Source organism: Lathamus discolor, chromosome 2, assembly GCF_037157495.1.
Source record: "Lathamus discolor isolate bLatDis1 chromosome 2, bLatDis1.hap1, whole genome shotgun sequence".
NCBI lineage: Eukaryota > Metazoa > Chordata > Aves > Psittaciformes > Psittacidae > Lathamus > Lathamus discolor.
Window position 1 is genome coordinate 6,599,103 of NC_088885.1, and position 21,385 is coordinate 6,620,487.

The following is a 21,385-nucleotide window of genomic DNA, read 5'->3' on the forward strand; positions in this document are numbered from 1 at the left end:
ATCCACAAGAGGTGATGTGAGCAACCATGGCATTTTCTCCCATTTCCCTTCAAATTAAAATAAAAATATTAAGAGAAAAAAGGAAAAGAAATGCAGCAATACGTTATTTTCCATATTGCAGGGGTTTAGAGTACTTCGGTGCTTGTACTTGAGTTTGTGTTAATGATGCTACCAGTTCCTTTTTCTCCAGAAAATTCTATTTACTGAAGACTTATCTTTGTTCCCTTTATAGAATCATAGAATGCTTTGGGTTGGAAAGGGCCTTAAGATCATCCAGTTCCAATCCCCTGCCACAGGCAGGACACCTTCCACTAGACTACGTTGCTCCAAGTCCTGTCCAAACTGGCCTTGAACACTGCCAGGGGTGGGGCAGCCACAGCTTCTCTGGGCAACCTGTGCCAGCGCCTCACCGCCCTCACAGGGGAGAACTGTGGCAGGGGGTTGGAACTGGATGAGCTTTAAGGACCCTTCAAACTCAAACCATTCTGTGATTCTATGATTCTGTGCTAGCATTCTCTCTACTTTACCATGCTGAATAAGAAGATGAAGTTTCTAATATTGCATGTGTTGTACAGACAGTAAGGACACTCTAGTTTGCTAATCCAGAATGCCTCTAGGTGCTTTAGAGTACTGCCTTTTGAAGCAATATGCATGCCTCAAGTTTGCCCCGTAGGTCTATATAGAAATAGGTGGTCTGTATAGAAATAGGACAGGCAATGTCTGCAGCCATCTTTCTACTGTATTTGAGCCACTTTTATTGATAGAACACCCTGATTTCTTTGATTTTTTTTTTTTTTTTTTTTTATTTCTAAAGTATTTTAACTGTTAAATAGTCTCATTAATATTGCTGAACACTTGTTCTGGTTTTGGCTGGGATAGAGTTAATTTTCTTCCCAGCAGCTGGTGCAGTGCTGTGTTTGGGCTTTAGTCTGAGAACAATGCTGGTAACACACTGATGGTTTAGTTGTTGCTCAGTAGCACTTACCCTGATCAAGGACTTTTCAGTCTCATGCTCTGCCAGTGAGGGCAGGCACAAGGAGCTGGGAGGAAGCAGAGACAGGACACCTGACCCAAACTAGCCAAAGGGGTATTCCATAACACAGCACATCATGCCCAGTGTAGAAACTGGGGGAGAGTTGGCTGGAAGGGGCTGATTGCTGCTCAGGGTAGGGCTGGGTATTGGTCAGTGGGTGGAGAGCAATTGTAGTGTGCATCACTGCTGTTTATTTTACTTTGTTTTATCTCTCTCTTTGAAATTCCCCCTTTCATTATTATTAGTATTAATATTAGTACTATATTATACCTTATTTCAATTATTAAACTGTTCTTATGCCATCCCACAGGTTTTACCTTTATTTTGATACTCCTCCCCATCCCACTGAGGTAGGGAGTGAGCAAGTGGCTCTGTGATACTTTTGCCAACTGGGGTTAAACCATGACAGCAATGTTAAAGAATACTAATCAATACCCCCGTACCAGGGAAAGTTTTGTTCCCCTAACACACCTCCCTCCATGTGCATCCATGCAGCACTAGCCACAGTGCAGCACTTAATTTGGAATATTAGTGCTCAAACACTCTCCTCCTGCTTCAGAACATTCTGTTTATTTTTTCACTTCAGCCAGGCCTGTAGGCATTTTCCCATCCAAAATTCTTCCCCATATATCTCCTGCCAATATTTGTATTACAGTAGATTATGTTTTTCAGGGGCTCTCCCACAGCAGCTGAATCCTGAGAGGCGACTCCCTAAAGAATGCTACTGTGGAATTCTGTGATTTTTCTGTAAAAAGAAAGGCTCTTTTTCTCCTAATGACCTTTCCTGCACATTAAGCCTTCGGATCCAAGCAGCGGCCTTTCTGGCTTGTGCTTCATCACATATAGTGCAGATTCCACAACAGAAGCTTAGTAAGGAATTCTGTCAGTCACTGGTGAGGCAGAATAACACCCATGTACATCCTGAGGAGGAAAAAAAATATTTTTCATGCCTATATGGAAATATTTCACTTACGCTGGGCCTGAAATGCAAAGAGTCAAAAGGTATTTGTATGCTTTGATTTAGGCCAGTGGAGCTGAGCCTGTTGTCAAGAATCTAGAGGTTGACAGGCTAGCGTGTCCCCAGGATTATTCCCACACAGGCATGCACTATATTCAGGAGTACTTTTGCAGATTTAGGGAGCATAGTTGTAGGCCTTCTCCCACTGTAAGGTTGGACAGAGGGCTATGTGGAAGCCACCAGTGCTGTATGCACAGATAATCCTCAGTTCAGCTTTTGCAAGCCCAAAAAAGCAAACTGGGCAGAAAGTGAACTCTTGCTAGTACAGCATCCTGTGTTCTGCTTTTAAACTTGGAAGCAGAAATAACCTAGGTAACTTGTTTGGGAGCCTCAGAGAGTAGCTGAGGCAGAACAGGGAATTTACCACAGTTTTAAATCTTATCCTAAGTGCCTGGAAGTGTTTCTGGCACTGTCAAAGGCCAGGCTGGATGTGTCTTGGAGCAACCTGGTCTAGTGAAAGATGTCCCTGCCTGTGGCAGGAGGTTGGATGAGCTTTAAGGTCCTTTCCAACCCAAACCAGTCTACATTATATCTTCTTATTCCAAGCATATTACCTGATTCATCCATTTATTTTCCTTCTGTGTTCAAAGGGGTCAAATAGGTGTACTCCATCTATATGCAAAATTGACAAGTGTGAATGTATTTCTTTTCTGCTACAGGAATTAACAGATATTCTTTCATATATGGAGTGATCAGCTCTATTTACTAGCCAATAAATTGTTTAGTAACCACTTTTAAAAGCAGAACTGCTCTGCTAGTTGTGGGGTTTCTGTGGCCCCAGTTAGTTTTGACTTCTAGTCAAAGCTTTACTGTGCTGTGTTTCTCTCATACTGTGAATGAAAACACAGCACACACAATGTTCAAAGATTTAATTGAACATATTTCCAGCTTAATTGCTGCATTAGACCTTGCCATGAAGAGTGTTATGTCATGTTGACTGGTTGTAGTACTATATGAAGTGTGAGTAGTTAAGGCAAATGCCTCAACAGCATGGAGCTATTTGTATATGGGGTGTGTGGGACAGTGCTCAGGGAACAGAGGTCATATAGTTTATGGAGTTTTCTGTCTAATTAATTTTATAACTGAAGCACAGATTTGTGTTTAGATTAATGCAATTAATGGAAAAAATAGTCTTACTAAAATGTATTATTTCAAGTGGACAAAAATCAGCTATTTGGACAGCATATTTAAACAAGCAAAGAAAGGCAATTGAAGAGATTTTCCTGTTTACTTTGCCATGCATGAGTAATATGTTGATTCTGGCTTAACCCAGGCTTTAATGAAGAAATAATTCAAACCATATTTATTATTATTTTTAAAAATAATTAAAACATTTTGGAGGCCCTGACTCCCAGAGACGCCTAAAGGAATTTTGTTCCAAAATTCCATTAAGTGATTGTCCCTTTTAAGAAATTTAAGACTATTTTGAAAATCCAAACCTTGATTGTGAGGTTACTTAAAATTAAGAGCCAGAATCTCACATTCTTTTCTTGAGATTTCCCCAGACTGGCCAAGTGAGGTTGGGCTTGAGTAAGTATTCTCTAGATTGAATACAGGTACTGGGATTTGACCTTATGCTGCTGATGATTGATGAACTAAAACATACTTTGAAGCCTCTTTTGGAAACAAGGCTGTCAAGACATGGATTTATGATATGATGTACACAAGGTCAAATCCTATATGGAAGTTGCAGGCATGATTAACACAAGTCTTTCACTACGTGTGTTTTAGTAACAGTATTTTTTCTCAAAATTCTGACATATTTATTCAAACACAGAGCAAGGAAAGGTGTTTAGCTGTGTAAGGTATGGGATGTTGTGGTAGTTATAAGAACAGAAGGCAGGGAACAAATGGAGAAAGAAAGATTTTTGACAGAAAAAATGCCATAGCACATTGAGAACACAGATTCTTGGTCCTACACTGTTAACAGTGTGTCTGTACAATGAGGGGAATCACCTCCTTTCACTGGCTGGCCATGCTCCTTTTGGTGCAGCCCAGCATACGGTAGGCTTTCTCTGCCAGCTAATGTTGAGCTTCTCGGCAACCAACACCTCCAAGTCCTTCCCATCAAGACTTCCCTCAATCCATTTTCCATCCAGGCTATAGCTGTGCTTGGGATTGCCCCGATCGACATGCAGGACCTTGCACTTGGCCTATTTGTGCTATAAGTTTCCTGTCTTTTAAGGTATTTCCTGGCTGTTACAATGTTTTGTTGGTTTGCTTTTTCTCCCCAATGACTGAACGGCCTGAATGCAAAGCTAGTGATCACTTGTGACTGTATTATTAGATTTTGGTTAAGCCAGCTCATGCTAAGGCCTGATGGTCAGTAGGTCAAAGCCAGAGCACCCCATAGACAGGACAGGTGGCCATTCAGAGTTAAAGGGTCATCGTGCAGCCACTGCCTACTGCAAAACTGTTTGTTTGTTGCATTTTGTAATGAGCTCATGAAATGAAGTTTAAATCTCAGAGTAAGTGGTGCTGTAAATTGGAGAGCACTTTCAATCAAAACATTTTCACTGAGAGTATCCTATAGAAAGTGGCTTCCCTTCATATCCACTCACTATTTAATAAACAGTCTGTGAATAAGAATAATTAATGTGATATAATTACAACAGAATTCTGAATAAATTTAATACAACCTGAGGCATTGCTACAGAACTTCCAGGAGAAAATGCTGAGAGAGTTGGGATTGTTCAGCCTGGAGAAGACTCTGGGGAGACTTTTCATTTCCTAAAGGGGACCTATAAGAAAGATGGGGAGAGAACTTTTAGCAGGGCCTTTTGCCACAGGACAAGGGATGATGGTTTTAAACTAAAAGAGGGGAGATTCAGCTGGATGTGAGGAAGAAATTCTTTACACTGGGGGTGGTGAAGCACTGGCACAGGTTGTCTAGAGAGGTGGTGGATGCACCATTCCTAGAGACATCCAGGGCCAGGCTGGATGTGGTTCTGGTCAACCTGATCTGGTTGAAGATGTCCCTGCTCATTGCAGGGGGGTTGGACTGGATGAACTTTGAAGGCCTCTTCCAACCTACAGGTCCTACACCTGGGTTGGAGCAACCCCAGGCACAGCTACAGATTGGGCAAAGAAGAGATTCAGAGCGGCCCTGCAGAGAAGGACTTGGGGGTGCTGGTCGATGAGAAAATGAACATGAGCTGGCAGTGTGCACTCGCAGCCCAGAAAGCCAACCGTATCCTGGGCTGCATCAAAAGGAGCGTGACCAGCACGTCAGAAGAGGTGATCCTGCCCCTCTACTCTGCCCTTGTGAGACCTCACCTGGAGTATTGTGTGCAGTTCTGGTGTCCTCAACATAAAAAGGACATGGAACTGCTGGAACAAGTCCAGAGGAGGCCACGAGGATGATCAGGGGACTGGAGCACCTCCTGTATGAAGACAGGCTGAGGAAGTTGGGGCTGTTCAGCCTGGAGAAGAGAAGGCTGCATGGAGACCTCAGAGCAGCCTTCCGGTACCTGCAGGGGGCCTATAGGGATTCTGGGGAGGGACTCTTCGTTAGGGACTGTAGTGACAGGACAAGGGGTAATGGGTTAAAACTTAAACAGGGGAAGTTTAGACTGGACATAAGGAGGAAGTTCTTTCCTGTTAGGGTGGTGAGGCACTGGAATGGGTTGCCCAGGGAGGTTGTGAGTGCTTCATCCCTGGCAGTGTTCAAGGCCAGGTTGGATGAAGCCTTGTGTGGGATGGTTTAGTGTGAGGTGTCCCTGTCCATGGCAGGGGGCTTGGAACTAGAAGATCTTGAGGTCCTTTCCAACCCTAACTATTCTATGATTCTAACCTAAACCATTCTAAGATTTGATGATCTGTCTGTCTGTCTGTGTCTCTCTCTGTCATTTTTTGTCTTCTCCTCAGTCTGTATTGATCTTGAACTACCTCAGATCAACAGCATGGTCCAACTCTAACTTACATTGCATTGTTGTTACAGTGAGCTAAGACCAACAAGGAAATCTAATTGTTTGGGGTTTTTTCCTCCAACTGATTGATCATGCTGATTGATCTAGGAAGAGAAGAAAATGAGCAGTTAATACAGAAATATTTCTATTTTTGTAGTGTGGTAATAGCTCAATGGCACTGGAAAATAGTAAAGAAATGCTTGGTTTGAGAGTGTTTGAGTGTGTTGCTTTTCCACAATAAGGAAGTTAAAACTAATGAGAAAGCCAATATAAAACATTTTTCCTATCATTCATAAGAATATAATTGCCTCAGAACAGTTTTTTTCTGGGAAAAGAAAAAAAATGCTTGCACCCTGAAGAAGGGCCTGTGAAATGAGTACTACATTCTTCCAATTTCAAGCTGGAAATGTACAATACCAAAGATAATAGGAGTTGTACTTTAACAGAGAAAAGGCTAATTGGAAGATTTATTAATGGAGTAGCTATTGATTTAAGAAACCAAAGAGGAATTCAAACTGTTCTCCAAGCTTATATTTTGATAAGTAACAAGTACCGGCGAGTCATGCTTGGGATTCTGAAGTACCTAACAGGGTTAGGAATCTGATTCACTTCAGTTGCAGTGGAAATTCTATGCCTAATCTGTTGAATCTGTTGAAAATCCCCTTATTTTTATGCTTGCCCAAGATAATTTGGAATCACAGATTCATTAAGTAGTAGCAGATTAGTTTCTGTGTTGCTTTAGCTTCCCATTAGCTCTCCACTCTGTGCCTTCAGTTAAATCACTGCATTCTTGTGTTCATCGTTGCAGATAACTGCATCTTATAAATTCAGCAGTGTGCTTCCAAGTAGCAGGGATTTAGCAAGGTTCTCACTGTCACACAGACTAAAGCATGAGGTCAAATGTGCCAGAAAAAGAGGAATTTGAGGGCAGCATGAAACCATTTGTACCTTTCCCCTGCTCCCAGGACTTCATATGTAAGGTGTATCTTGGTAGGGTCTCCCCAGATGGGAAACAAGCTGCAGCCCGGAGGGGGCATGGGGAGAGCTGAGGCATCACAAAGAAGATGCAGCAGTAGCTGCTGAAGAGATTGAGAGGCATCATACAGATGTATCATGTTCTGTTGGGAAGACTTCCAAAGTTCTGTGGGAATCACATTTCTCTATTTAGTTTAACTCCTGATGTGTTTTCTGCTTGCTAGTTAGGTAGACAATGCACGTCCTACCACAGAAGTAGTGTCTCCTACAAAGCCTCATGCTGTCTGGCTGTGAATGATAAAATTATGTCTTGAAATTTCTTCCACATAGGAAAGGTAGGGAATAAGTTTATAAGGAGACGTGCTGCTACTGTTTAAGCTCTTAGCTTGGAGTGTGTGTGTGCGTGTTAAAATGCAGTTTAGTCAGGAAACTATTGTGAGTGAATTGTGTAGCCTTGTTACTTTCCTTTTTACAGTTAGATTAATGCAAAATAGCTCCAGAAAGAACATTTGAGTTCATTCTGTTTACATCATTGAAATGTACATGTTAAGTCCTGAAATAATGTATTTTCCTAATTTGTTAGTTCTGTGGGATGATACCTCTGTCCTTATATGTAAATGGAAATAAATAGAGAAGGAATGTTCATTATTAGGGAGGATGACAGTATATCTGTAATTTTTCACTGGGAGATGAGGTACTATCATATCACTTAACACATTTGTCTTTTCACATGGTGTGTGCACGTGTAATCTGATTATTAGGATGGAATAGCACTTCTTTTTCTAAGGGAAGGCATGTTTTGCAGATAAGATATTTTTACGCATTGATGTAAATTGTTGTATGTTCAACATCAAAAGAAAGAAAGACTTTTAAGACTTAAGGAGGTACCTGCACATTCAGCTGGCATTTTTGACCTATTCAGTAACCTAGAATCACTGAATGATTCACTTTTGTGAGGAACTCATCTTGGTAGGTAGGTAACTGTGAGATGTATAAAGGTCTTACAAATGCAAACATTTGTGACATAAATAATGTGATGATAATGTCTTAATTTGGATAATATATAATGCTGAGATTTTGCATATGGGGAACTAAATTGATTCTTTACTTTCTCTGTTAGTTAAATTTCCCAGAAGGAGCCCCAAAAGGTGAATTTTATGCTTCAGAGAGAGAGAGTTTCTGCCCTGCTCCTTGCTTGTTCCTGAAGAGAAAGGATGCCCTTATTTTCTCTTACTGCTAATAGCAATCATATTGAGCCAATGGAAACAGTCCTGGCAAAATATGCTTCCATCAGAGAATGCTCTTTTGTCATAACGTAACCATTTGACACAATTATCTTTGGTGAAAACATTCAGAAGTTTCTTTTCTGCTTCAGAAAACACAGTTCAAGATTCAAAGTTTGTTGCAAAATAGAAGAGCCAGCCCTGCTCAGTGGCTTCTGCTGCTGTACTTTTCTGACTGTCATTTCCCCAGCCCGTTCTCTTGCCCATTCTGGATTATGGAAGGATGGAAAGAAAGTGGAGCTCTTTCTACCAGTACATAAAAGTTGCTCTCCTGTTGCTTCATCCGTCCTTTGGCATTGAGAGCTCCTTGCTTTTTCAAATTAATTGATTCTATGATTCTATATAACCTCCTAAAGACACTGTCCCTTCTTTCATTTATGCTCTTCTAAAAGTCCTTTTAACTTAAGAGCAAGCAAGTTGTATTGTATTCCATGACTAAGCAGACTTAATGCAGCAAGAATGTTCACCAAGTTCTTACTACTTTCTGTTCTGTATTAACACGACCACAGAGCTGAGCATTTCCTGCAGGTAAGACGAAGCTGGATGCTAACCATGTATCAGACAACAATAAAATGCCCCTTGTTTCAAGGTTAGGTGGTTCAGCTAACAGATTTTCAGAAACATTTTGGTGGCTTCATAGTTAGCTGCAGAAACTGGTTATAGGCTCAGTAAACCTGTGAGACATTTCTGTTTTCTAGTCCAAATTTGATCAGATTCTTTCTTTTGGGGAGGAATGGAAGAGAGGGAAGTTGGTATGTAGACTTGGTTTAGAAAAGACTCCTGTGAGTGGAGAAGTATTTTCAGCCAATTACATGAATTCCCAGTCTGTTTATGCTATGCTTATTGAAAGACAACTGGTTTTGCAGTACTTGGGAGGTACTGGTTTGTCCTGTTGTAGAATATTTTTGACATAGTTGAAGCAAAGAATTTGATAGATAAACTATCACTAACTAGGAAAATCATGGCAAGTAGAGGCACTCTGCAGTAACAAGTGGGAGCTGAGCTGGCAGTAGTTTGAGAAAAGAGAATGGAATAGTGGAATGTGCAGGATCTGAAAGGTTCTAGCAAATGTGACTGATACAGAGGGATGAAAGGCAACAGGGGAAGTGAGCAAGATTTTGGGTCATTGCTGTAATTCACTGCATGTGCGTAGTTGATGTTGCTTGCCCAGTGAGAGGCAGCATTGAGCTTGTTCACTCTGTGAGACAAAATTGTACCAATTTCGGGTCATATTCTTCAGTTTTATAGATTTTTAAGATGGAAAAGATCTCAGTTTAATTGCTCAGTAGCTCTCCAACTGTGCTGACACAAAGACTTTTTGCATTTTCACTCCACACTTTTATTCTGGTTTCTTCCTGTAGAATACAGGTAGCAGGTTACACCACAGTTCTTTCTTTGGCCTTTTGATTTTCTTTAGTTAATTAAAATGCTGGTGTCCATGATTGAGAAATCTCATCAGTTCTGAAGTTAATGGGTTTCGTGTCACTAGAGTATATTTCCAAATTTTAAAGCTTGCTTTTTAGAAAGTGGCCAAGGCTGTTAGAACTTAACGCTGTTTCCTGCAGCCTGGCATAGAATACAAATACTCAGGCTTAATGAATTTCCACTAGTCAGCTGTGGCAACACCACTGACTAGAAACTCTGTCTTTCTATTTCAGACATGATGTCTGTCTTGTCTGAGTCTCCTGAAATGCTGTCATGAATATGTCTCTTTTGGGGAGTAGGTGAGGTTTGCTCTTTTGGCAGCTGAAAAAAGTAAGGGGGTTGGTTTCGTATTTGCAGAGAAGAGGTCTTTTCCTCCAAGTAGGCCAATGTCTTTGCCATGAAGGTTAAATCCAGGATTTAACCTCCAGAGGTGAATCTACTGCATAGTCTTTACATGGAGAATGAGGCTTCAGAAGTGTATTTGTTTGCTGTCCTGTTCCCAGGAGCCCTGTCTTCTCCAGTCCCAGTTCTGTGCAGAAGGGACATAGTATTTGTATGTTGATGTAACTTGAATGGAAAACTCCAAACAGGAGAGGAAACATACCACCAAACACAAGACAGGGAACTGGAAATGCTGAGATGAATCATGGTCTGACAGCGACTAAACAGTCTGTTCCAGCTGTGGATTGTATGATTTTTTTTTTTTTAAGCACATCTCTAAGCACAGATAAGATTAATGCACATGGACTTGGCCAGAGGACAAGTTTCATTTTGGTGAGTGTAGTAATTCTCTCACCTCTCTTAATAACCCCCTCTGAATGTGCCACACTGCCTTTGCAGCAGAAGGTGGGCAGCTTAGGTCTTGTCTAATGTCTGGCTACTCTTTGGCAGGCTCACTACAGTGAATGTTTCTTTTGACATCTTGCTGCTTGGTGTTGTAGAGTTCCTGTGCTGATGGAAGGAAATAGCACTGATCATCCTCCCACAGATACCCATTGCAAGGACAGATGAGGCAACAGCTCCATAGTCAGAAAAAGCTAGACAACACAAAACACAGCTACAGAATTTCCCTCCCAACCCCCTATGTTCTGGATCTAGGAGCAGGTTATGTGATAAAGCTGTTTTGCTTTTTAGTAAATGCCAGCCCTTCATGGCTAACTGGCTGGCTTCTTGGTGCAATGTGTTATTGTTCTGTCCCAAATGAAAACACGCTGGATGGAATTAGGAATGTGAGGCTAAGTGCCAAGGAAAACATTTTCCTGGCCTAAAAACCTGCCACCACTCAGCACCTGTCTGGGCATGAATTGAACATTGTGGCAGTTGATCCACTGCAGTCTGACTGATAGATGTGTGAAATTTTTAGCTGTGTGTTCTCAGTGCTTGAGCACCCTCCTGGGAAAAAAGCATATGAAGCACATTAGCTTAACCCCTTTCGTGGAGAGCATGAAACCTGGAGAGAGGGCCCATACTTTCTTTTCCTGCTCTTGTTTGTGGAAAATGGGGAGGAGTAAACCACTTGCAAATCAGTGCAAATTCTTGTCAGGTTAGAGGCACTGGGGGATGGTGCACTGGGGAAACAGGGAAAGAAAGGAGAGGTGGACCCAACCTAGAAGTGCACAGTATATTCAGTTCAGGAAAAGGTTGCATTTAGCATTTAATTCTCAAGGGGAAATTCTAATTGTAACTGCTCAGCAGTGGTAATTTGGGACTGAGGAACCATCTGGCATGAAGGGCAAGGAGGCCCAGCTACAAGAAGGGGTTAACCTGGCTGAAAGCAGGAATGCCAGAGACAGAACAGACTCCTTGCAAGAGAGTGAATTTTCTTTTGGTGATAAGAATGGCCTCACATTGTCTTACAGACCATCCTGGAATGTCAGCACTTAGGGGGCCCAACTTCAGCAGTCAATTTTGGGCAGCAGAGCTGGGCTGGGGGATGCATCCAGGCCCAGTCTGACTTGCCCCATGCAACTACACTTGGGATTGGTGCTGGTGCAAGTGTATATAGGGAATCTGCTTATCAGCTTGTGATGCATCATTGCAGACTCCATGTATAACTGCATATTGTGGTAGGACTCTGCCCAATGCATTGTTCATTAAATATGTACTTTATATTTAAGCATGTTTATTTTGCCTCAAGGGATAACATAAAAATTCCTTAACAGTTCCCTTCTCTATTTGATTCTTTCTGATAGAGTTGCTGAGCACTAAACATGAAACCATTAATAAATAGTATGCAGGAAGATTCTGGAGTTCCAGCCAGTGTAATTTCACCTGTCTGATCCTATTTTAAGACTCCTAATGTACCTGAAATCTACAGGTGCCAGCCATTCCCCATGGAAGTCTGTGTGAGAGCTGCTTTAAAGAAAACAGTTAAGTAAAATAGATACCAAGTTAAATAAGGGCTAAGACTTAGTGATGGGCAGATTGCTTGCATTGCAGAAGAACTCCAATCCTTGCTCTCTCACTCCGAGAGACACTGAGTGATACACATTCCTTTATAGTTTTTATTTTCACTTTTTGAATTACCCTGAAAACAGAACACAGGAAATACAGAGCAAGATATTTTTCTATTTCTTAAGCAGCTTGAGGCAGGATATAAAAGAAATGTCCAAATCCTCATTAATCTTGAGATGAAATGGCAGCTTCACAAAAGTTGCCTGGTCAGTTGTGCCACTTCAGCATTCAGACTTCATATATTTGGGTCAGATACAAGACTGAATTTTAAAAAATAGACTTTTGTAGAGTTTTCAGTGAACTTTGTGAGCTCATCATTGTGGCTGAAGCTTGGCAAAGCAACAGGGCTTTCCAGCTGCCTCAAGTCAGATGTGAGCTCTCACTTGCCCTCTGGAGGAGCTTCTGTTATTTAACTGACCAAGACTCAACAGAATTAGCCTCCGCAGGTTAATGATGGACTCTATGAAACCATCTTACCCTTCCTGATTTCTGTGTGGTTTCATTTGAAGATACCTTCTTGTTATCTGCCTGGATGGTTTTATGATTAACAAAGTGAAGAAAAATACAAGATGGAAATATCAGAAAAGTTCTCCATATAGAATCATAGAATGGTTTGAATTGGAAAAGGACCTTAAGATCATCTAGCTCTACCCCCCCTGCTATGGGCAGGGACACCTCACACTAAACCATGTCACCCAAGGCTCTGTCCAACCTGGCCCTGAGCACTGCCAGGGATGGAGCATTCACAGCTTCCTTGGGCAGCCCATTCCAGTGCTTCACGACCCTTAAAGAACTTCTTCCTTATATCCAATCTAAACTTCCCCTGTTTAAGTTTTAACCCATTACCCCTTGTCCTGTCACTACAGTCCCTAATGAAGAGTCTCTCCCCAGCATCCTTATAGGCCCCTGTCAGATACTGGAAGGCTGCTATGAGGTCTCTACGCAGCCTTCTCTTCTCCAGGCTGACCAGCCCCAACTTTCTCAGCCTGTCTTTAACTTCACTTTTATATATATTTTCTTTTATATAAGAGATTATCTAAAACTTACAACTTTCTTTTAGCTACAGAAATTCTAAAACCCTAAAAGGGAATAATTTCAGTACAGGCAAGATTTACCCTGAGATATCCAGAGCCTTTGCATCAGACCTGCACAATGGTAGGAACAAGCTGCTGACACAGCTGATACTTAGGGTGCAGCTGTTGCTGTATTCTGTGTTCCTATTGATCCTTTAAGCAAGGACTTGAGGAGACAATTAGCAATGGATAAGCTTCAGAAGTTCAGTCTGGATAAGCTTTCACAAGTTTTAGATGCTTACACAAGGCTTGTCTTAGGTCTCAAAATCTGGGCTGGAAAGGGTACAGACTTAAACTCTCAAGATTTATGAGGCTTTGTGCATCTGCTCTTAGTGGAAATATTATGAGAACAGCTTTTCTCAGAATCCAGAGGCAAAACTGATGTTTTAAAATGGGTAGGAGCTATTAAATCACATTCTCCTCTTGGACAAGCTGTTTGAGTTTTCCAGGTTAATTTTGTCAGCGTGGTTAGTCTTTCTTTACTCATCTATAATAATGTTGGCTTCTGCTGAGAAAATATTGTTTATTTTTTTTTTTGGTTTAGAATGATATTAGTAACCTGTAATGCGGTGCACTCATCAGTTGGAGCCTAGTCTATTATGTTCAGTTCTCCAGGAAACCTAATGTCCCCTCTTATAAAAAACACCCCAAACAAGGAAATAAGAAGTTCTGAAAAATACAAATCAGTTCCCTACAGCCGAGTTGGAAACATGACTCTTTAGGAAGGGCAGCTGAAGAGGTGGTAAGAAAGAAAAGGTAAGCAGGAGAATTTATGTGGGGATATTCCCACAAGTAGCTGAAGTTTGTCACGTATGATACATTTCAGCTCTTGCACCATCTCTGTGATCCCTCGGCTGAGCAGTCATAGCATATGGTGATACAAGAAGCTTGGTAGGCTGGAAGTTCACTTTGTCAGTAGAACAGAGGTGGTGGGTACTGACTGGAGGAGATTTGTTAAGTGTAAATTACACTGTAAGTATCAGTCTGAATCTGTTCTGAAGAAGCATCCTCATGAGAGACATAGCCACAAACACAGAACCTTGGTGGGCTGCTTGAACTCTGCCAAGCTAGCTAAAGGAAGCACAGTAAAGCTTCTCAGTGCTGAATAGTATTTTGTACAGTCGTTGCGTGATGCTTGAAATCCTGTCTGTGTTACTCAGAGATGAAATTCCCTAATTATCTGCATGTCTGCTTAATATCAAGCATAGAGAGACTTCCTCATTCTCTTATATGTAGACATGTGTTGAGACGGTAAATCATTTGCATATTGAGCACTGCAGAAGAAAGGATGGGATTTTCATAAAGTGAAAAATATAGGTGAGTTGACACGGTGCAAGCTACAGTTTCAGGAAACATGCTGCTGCTAAATGAAGCTGTTTCACTGATGTGGTCTTCTTCCCTTTTGTCTCCTGAAACCAAAATAGTTTAGTTTTGAGAACTTAGTTTGTCTGCCCCTTCTTCTGAACTGTATTTTGGCATTAGACGTGGTGCTGTTCAGCTGCAGAGATGTTACTTGGTCGAAAAAGGAGATTAGGTTGTACTCTAAACCTGCCCAGGGGGAAAATGGATGAAGATATTTTCTGGTATATATAGTCCATTCCTCTAGAGCTAATCTTTCCGTGGGAGTGAGAATGGAAGGCAGGTAGATTAACACAGCCTTTGTTCTCCTGTGGTAATGCTGTGTAAGAGGAGAAAGGACATCATTTGTTTGGAGAAAGTAGGTTCCTGTCTGCTTGAGTTTCCAGTAACTGGCATGTTTTCTGTCAGTGCACCATAATACAGGTAGCATGTGTATTCTGTGGTGTACAGAGGTAAATACGTGATTTGCAAGTAATAAGCCTTTATTTGTAGTTAATGCTACTGAATTCCATTGCTTCACTTCTTACATGTATCTTTTAAAATTAAAGAATTCTGAATGCTGTACTCTTCAAATATCATTTGTTGTTATTTGTTGGTGAAACAGAAGTGGCACTGGTGCAATGCCTTTATACTGGACTATTTATAGGACATGTATGTTAGTACACACAAGGAATATACTTACAAAAGAAAATTGGTGGCCATCATTTGAAAATCACATGAGAGTTGAAACCAGCTCAAGTAAGTTGCACAGTAGAAAACATGATGTTGTGTATCACTAATTTAATTTAGAATAAGAAACAATCTAGGAAGTTATTTCTTGGAATAACTACAGAGAAACTTGTTCACTTGAGGCCTATGGTGAAACCAGTGTAAAGCATTCAAAGGTACCTTAATATACAATCACAAGACCAGCCCTGGTGAAAGTCAGTAGACTGTAAAATCAAAATATTGATTATTATTAAAAGATTATTTTGGGATCAAGCTTGTCTGTGTTTCAAAATTTATTTTAAACATTCAAGTCCAATACAGAGTTCCAGCTGTTTTTATGAATTACTCTGTTGATTAGCTTGTTGGCTCCCAAGGGAAAAATGAACCTATTTATACTGAGGTGTGTTGGATTTCAAAGTATTTGGCCAACATCTAAGAAAGCATTTTGAAAATAATTCTATTAAAATCAGGAGAGAGAATTGCAGATGTTTTATCAGTCTTGAAATAAGCCTCTCTGTCCTGGTTTCAACTGGGATGGAGTTAATTTTCTTCCTAGTACAAAGAATTTTCTTCCACTACAATAACTGCTTATAACATTCTTATGCCTCTCCTCACTGGCAGAGCATGAGACACTGAGAAGTCCTTGATCAGGGTACGTGCTGCTGAGCAACACTTAAACCATTGGTGTGTTACCAGCATTGTTCTTGTATGTTGAAGAGTTCCTTAATCCTGGTGAAATATCAGATTCAGGATTAGTTTTACATGACATTTTAAATGTTACAGTCTCCTGCCAACGCTGCTCTTCTCTTTCTTTTACATTAGTCATGCCACATAGATAAGGAAATCGAATGTTGTATTCCACATCCTGAGTGAGTCCTAAAAGAGGTGGGTTAGACTAATTGGGTTAGTAGAATAACACGTGTTTTCCATGGAGGAGTTGATTTAGGTGTCTACCTTAAGGAATTAATTCAGGGTTATGAATTCTGAATGTAAACAGACATTAATACTAATTGAAAAGGCATGATTTCAGGCACATTTCTCTGTTAGGGAGATCAAGGACTAATCTTAGGGATAGAGGACCACTCATAGGAAAACTGGACAGGACTGAAGTGAGATTAAATAGGCTTGAATGTCACAATTTGGTATACTCGGTAGAAGGGAAATGTGAATGACATTCACGAACAGCCACAAATGCTGTAGAAAGCATCATCTTATTTCTTTCTAGGATTAGAAGAGGGTTTTCAGAAACTCTGACTCTTAAGAGTATGGGAATAAATCCAGATAAGAATTGAACTTCAGCTTGTCATCTCATAATATCCAAATCATGCACTTTAATATGCTACTGTAATCAATGACCATCGTGATGGTTCTTTGACAGATGTCACAGATGAAGTTCAAGTTGGGGCTGGGGATCTATTGAGTGGCATCTGAGAGCAGCAGATGTTCTGCATCTGCATTATAGAAGTATAATGAGGCATGTTTTATATGGTTTAAGTACTGCCTTAGCAAGGTTCTGCATCGATGCTTGCAGTCTTTAGTAAAACTCAAACTTTGCTGTGGCAGGGTATGCTCAATGCTGTTTCTTCACAAGTTTTTAGTTGATGGATGATTCTTCAATATCAAAGTGCTATAAAATAGACTGGTATATGGCTCAGATACTTAGCTGGATAAAGGACTGTTGCTACAATGAACATCCTGCTTTCATTTCAGCTGGGACTAGGACCTTTAGTTTTCCCATGAGATGCCTCAGACTGTTTAATTTTGTGCAGTGTGGAATGCTGGCCTGTCTATATAACCTATCTCTGATTGCTTGTTGTGGGTTTTGTTGTTGCTTTTTTCCTTTACTTTACAGAAGCTTTGCTACTTCTGTTTTGTATTTTAAAGATCTGGTATCTCCCTGCTTTGCTTATAATTCTCAAAGATAAGTTTCACGATGTGTGAAGTAGCCTGAATTCAGCAATGGGAGTGGGATGTAATGTGTCCTCAAACATCACATCAATGCATCACTCTTCTTTAAGACATACTCTTCTATTCTACTATGTGGTCAACTGGAAATATTCTGTAGGAATTAGGGCTGCTTTGTGAGGCTTCTAGAGAGGGAAGTTACTTAAACACAAATGGTCAAGAAACAATGCCATTAAGCAACTTTCAGATGATGTAATAAGATGGTAAACCCAGGACACATGGTTTTAAGTCTATCAATGTTGCTTCTAGGTGATAAATACTTTTAGAGTTGAAAGTTTTGAAGAAAAAAGGTTTTAAATGAATGTATATTGTACAAGTAATATGTATATTTTCCCTGGATTTTTTTTTCATTCTTCATTCCCTTCCACCTCAGCTCTGTGCTCCTTTTTTCATAATGAGTTTATACATCTTAAATATTTCTGATTTTCAAGTGCACTTTCAAAGGCCAAATTAACTGTACAGAACCAAGTGAGTATGTGTTCTAGTTTGGAGCAGAAGAAGTGTGAAGGTACATAACTCCTCTGAAAAAGGGAGCCACTTGCCTCTATATAGGGAAGTAGCTGTCGATGACAAATCACTACTGAAGTATCATTGCTGATAGATTTCTGCAGTCATTAATTCAACAATGTGGACTTACATAATTTGGGATTTTATAGTCTGCAGACATCTTAGAGAATAATTCAGGAGGTCTCTAGGCTACAAGGATGAAGACTGTACAGCTTTGCTGGGCAACCTACTCACTGTGCAACCCTCTTTGTGGTGCAACTTCTTCCTTGTGTAACACTAACTTTTCTGTTCGCAATCACTACTGCCGAAAGAGCCTGGACCTGCCTCTTCAGGGACCTATCTGTAGGTATTGGGGGACTGCCTGGAGAAGAGAAAGCTGCATGGAGACCTCAGAGTAGCGTTCCTATAGGGATGCTGGGGAGGGACTCTTCATCAGGGACTGTAGTGACAGGACAAGGGGTAATGGGTTAAAACTTAAACGGGGGAAGTTTAGACTGGATATAAGGAGGAAATTCTTTCCTGTTAGGGTGGTGAGGCACTGGAATGGGTTGCCCAGGGAGGTTGTGAGTGCTCCATCCCTGGCAGTGTTCAAGGCCAGGTTGGATGAAGCCTTGTGTGGGATGGTTTAGTGTGAGGTGTCCCTGCCCATGGCAGGGGGGTTGGAACTGGATGATCTTAAGGTCCTTTCCAACCCAAACTATTCTATGATTCTATCCTATGATTCTGTGATTCTAAGTTCCCCTGAAGCTGTCCCTTCTATAGGCTGAACAAGCTCTGGTTTCTCAGTCTGTCCTCAGGGCAAGTGCTCCAGCCCCAAGCAACCTGGTGGTCCTCCACTGAACTTGGCCCAGTTTATCAATATCCTTCTTTTCATGTGGGGTTAAAAAGGAATGGAGTATTCTGACTGTTAAGTAAAGGGAAACAATTTTTTTCTTGGTCTGCTGGCTACATACCTTTCAATACAGCTTGGTGTGCTGTTGGACTTCCGTGCTGCCAGGGTATGTTGACAATAAAAGTACACTTATTTCTGCAATAAACTAAACAGTAATGCCTTATTTTTCTTTAAGATCAGTGTAAAAAACATACAGTTAATATTATTAAAAATACTTCTATCTCTTCTCCCCAGTAACCTAGCTTCCAAAGTCATAAACAACCAGAAATCACACTTTTTGCCTACTGTAGACATCCTGTGTTGATGCATATGTGCTTATATAAAATAGAAACAAGACCATTTTTGTTTCTGATGGATCTTTGCTATAAGGTCTATTTATTTGTATATCCATTTTATGAGGATATCCATTTATTTCACTTGATAATCACAAAATATGGTACAACTTCTTCAGTGCTTAGTTAAGCACCTGTATTTGAATGACCAGGGTTGTAGCTCTTTGTTTCTCAAATAGGCTGTGATGGTTTTTAGAGTAGGTTAAGAAACCATTCCTTTTTATTCTGTGGTGTGTATTTTCTGTCTGTGTGTACAGAATTACCTACAGAATTACAGCATTGTATGTATACAGTAATTTAAATGGATAACTGTGGTTTAGCGTGTTATGCCAGCATTCCCCAGAATACTGTAACATTGTCATAACACATGCATTTTAATGCAGAATATATAATACCTAACGCCACGCTGGGTACCAGCTTCAGGATTAGTAGTTTTCATATCATGGTTATTGTGTATTTTTATCACCTTTCATTGTTTCTGGTCAGAACCAAAAAAAAACCCAAATAACAAAAAAATGCCCAACCTATGTCTCTAACATCAGATTTTAGCTGCAAAATGAATGTATGTGTTCCCAAAGACTAAATCATTAGTTTCTTTGCCATTTATAAATACATTTTAGAAACCAGTAAATACTTGCTTATGATACATGTTAGAATTCTAATTGTGAGCATATTATTGCTAGACATTTACGATTAAGGTGCTGTGTTGTATAAATCTGTACAATTTATACGAATCTGTATTGTTTTCCTAACATTCTTTTGCTAATGTGTTGAAAAATGTCCTTGCATATAGATGACCAACATGCAAATCTTCTTTCAGGGCTGTATTTACAGTATGTCACAAGAGAGTACAGAATACTTCAGGATATAAAGCCCTGCTCCTGCAAGTACTTCCCCACAAGCCTGAGAATATTCCCAGTGATCTAAATGAGACAACTGGAGAAGCCCCTGCATATGCACAAATGCTGTGAAGTACTAAAAGTAACTGCAAACAGGTGAGTTTAGAGAAAAAAAAAACAAACCAACACTCAGGCCATCACAATTCTATATAGAAATTGTTGGGGTTTCTTTACAAGGAGTGCTGGTAATTCACATTGTCTGCAGTGACCTTTTGTTGTTCAGGTCATCCTTTTAGAAATAAATAAAAATAAATAACAATTCTGAAGTATTGGGGGAAAAACACTTTAGAGAAAAGTATCAAAAGCATCAGATAGTGAAGGAAATGCTGGTTTAACGCACTTTTCATTTTTATTTAGCCTGTAAGTTTAACATCCCTGCCAAGATCCAGCTATACAATAACTAAGCACTTTAGCATCTGCAACTTCTTAAACCCCTGTTAAACAGATGTAATTCCTGGCATAACTTAGTTCTTGCTAGCACTTCTTGCTACATTCCACTAAGACCAAACAGGAAATATATTTGCTTCAGTCTAAGAGTTCAGGAAGAAAATGAGCCTCTCTTTGTAGCACGGGGCAGACACAAGAAGACCTTCATTGCTTCATACCATCATTTAACAGATCAGTGATAAAGTAAATGGGCAGTACTCTTAGTGTGTCAAAGATGTGAGTAAATTTATTGATGCTAATTCCTTTTACTTTACATATTTACTAGTTTTTTCTCACAGGTTTTAGGCATGTGAGCATTAGAACACTTTCCCTAGTGCCCTTATTATTTTTGTTCAGTATAGATTCACAATCAACATCTCCAATATACATTTTGTAAGCAACCTAAGCTTGGATTTTAATGTTATTTTCATTGGGTTTGTGTGTGAAAAAATGCAGAAAAATGCCTAGAGGAGTTTTTAAAAGCACTTTGTCATTAATCAACACCAACTGTTATGAAACCCCCCTCACAGATCTTACACACACATCTTCAACACAGATCTCATGCATGGTGCGTGTTATTTTGGAGAGTCATAAGAAAATTAGCACTGAAGGTTCAGAAGGAACTTACTCCTTCTTGTAAACCTGAAATGGAACCTTTGTTTATGGTTGAAAAAATTCATTTGTATTTTATTTGTTTATTGTATTTAATTTCTTCTTGTGGCTCTACCCTTCATGGTTTGAACCAGGCCTCAAAATGGAAATACTGAAATATTTGCAGAAATGTTATTCTTTAGTGTATTTTTGGCTTGGGGAAACCACAAAGAATTGGAAATCCTAGGAGAAAACGACTCTTGCAAAACGCTGTCAGCCATGTTTCCAGATGCAGAGACTAAAGTCATTAAATAAATAAATAAATAAACCCAGGTTTTACCCAAGTTTGAGAGTTTTAGCTAGCAGTCATTCACTGGGAAGCAATCGAGTATTTCTTTTGGCTTAAACAAATCAGTAAAAAGGATGTACTGCCATTTTTACAGCTCTTGATGTACCACCACTAAGCAGCAATACTAATGTACATGATGTTCAGTTAGTATTTCCTTTATTTAATAACAACATTAGTCTTTCAGGTCC

General features: G+C 40.1%; 1 long non-coding RNA gene across 3 annotated transcripts in view; it reads left to right on the forward strand.

The window, feature by feature from the left end:
- The window catches only part of LOC136007632 (uncharacterized), a 154,759-nt gene that overhangs the window by 44,385 nt on the left and 88,989 nt on the right, over window positions 1–21,385 (forward strand). For all 3 annotated transcript variants that reach the window (XR_010609779.1, XR_010609777.1, XR_010609778.1), the window contains exon 2: window positions 19,753–19,927. This is a non-coding gene — a long non-coding RNA (uncharacterized LOC136007632). The remainder of the gene's footprint in view (window positions 1–19,752; window positions 19,928–21,385) is intronic.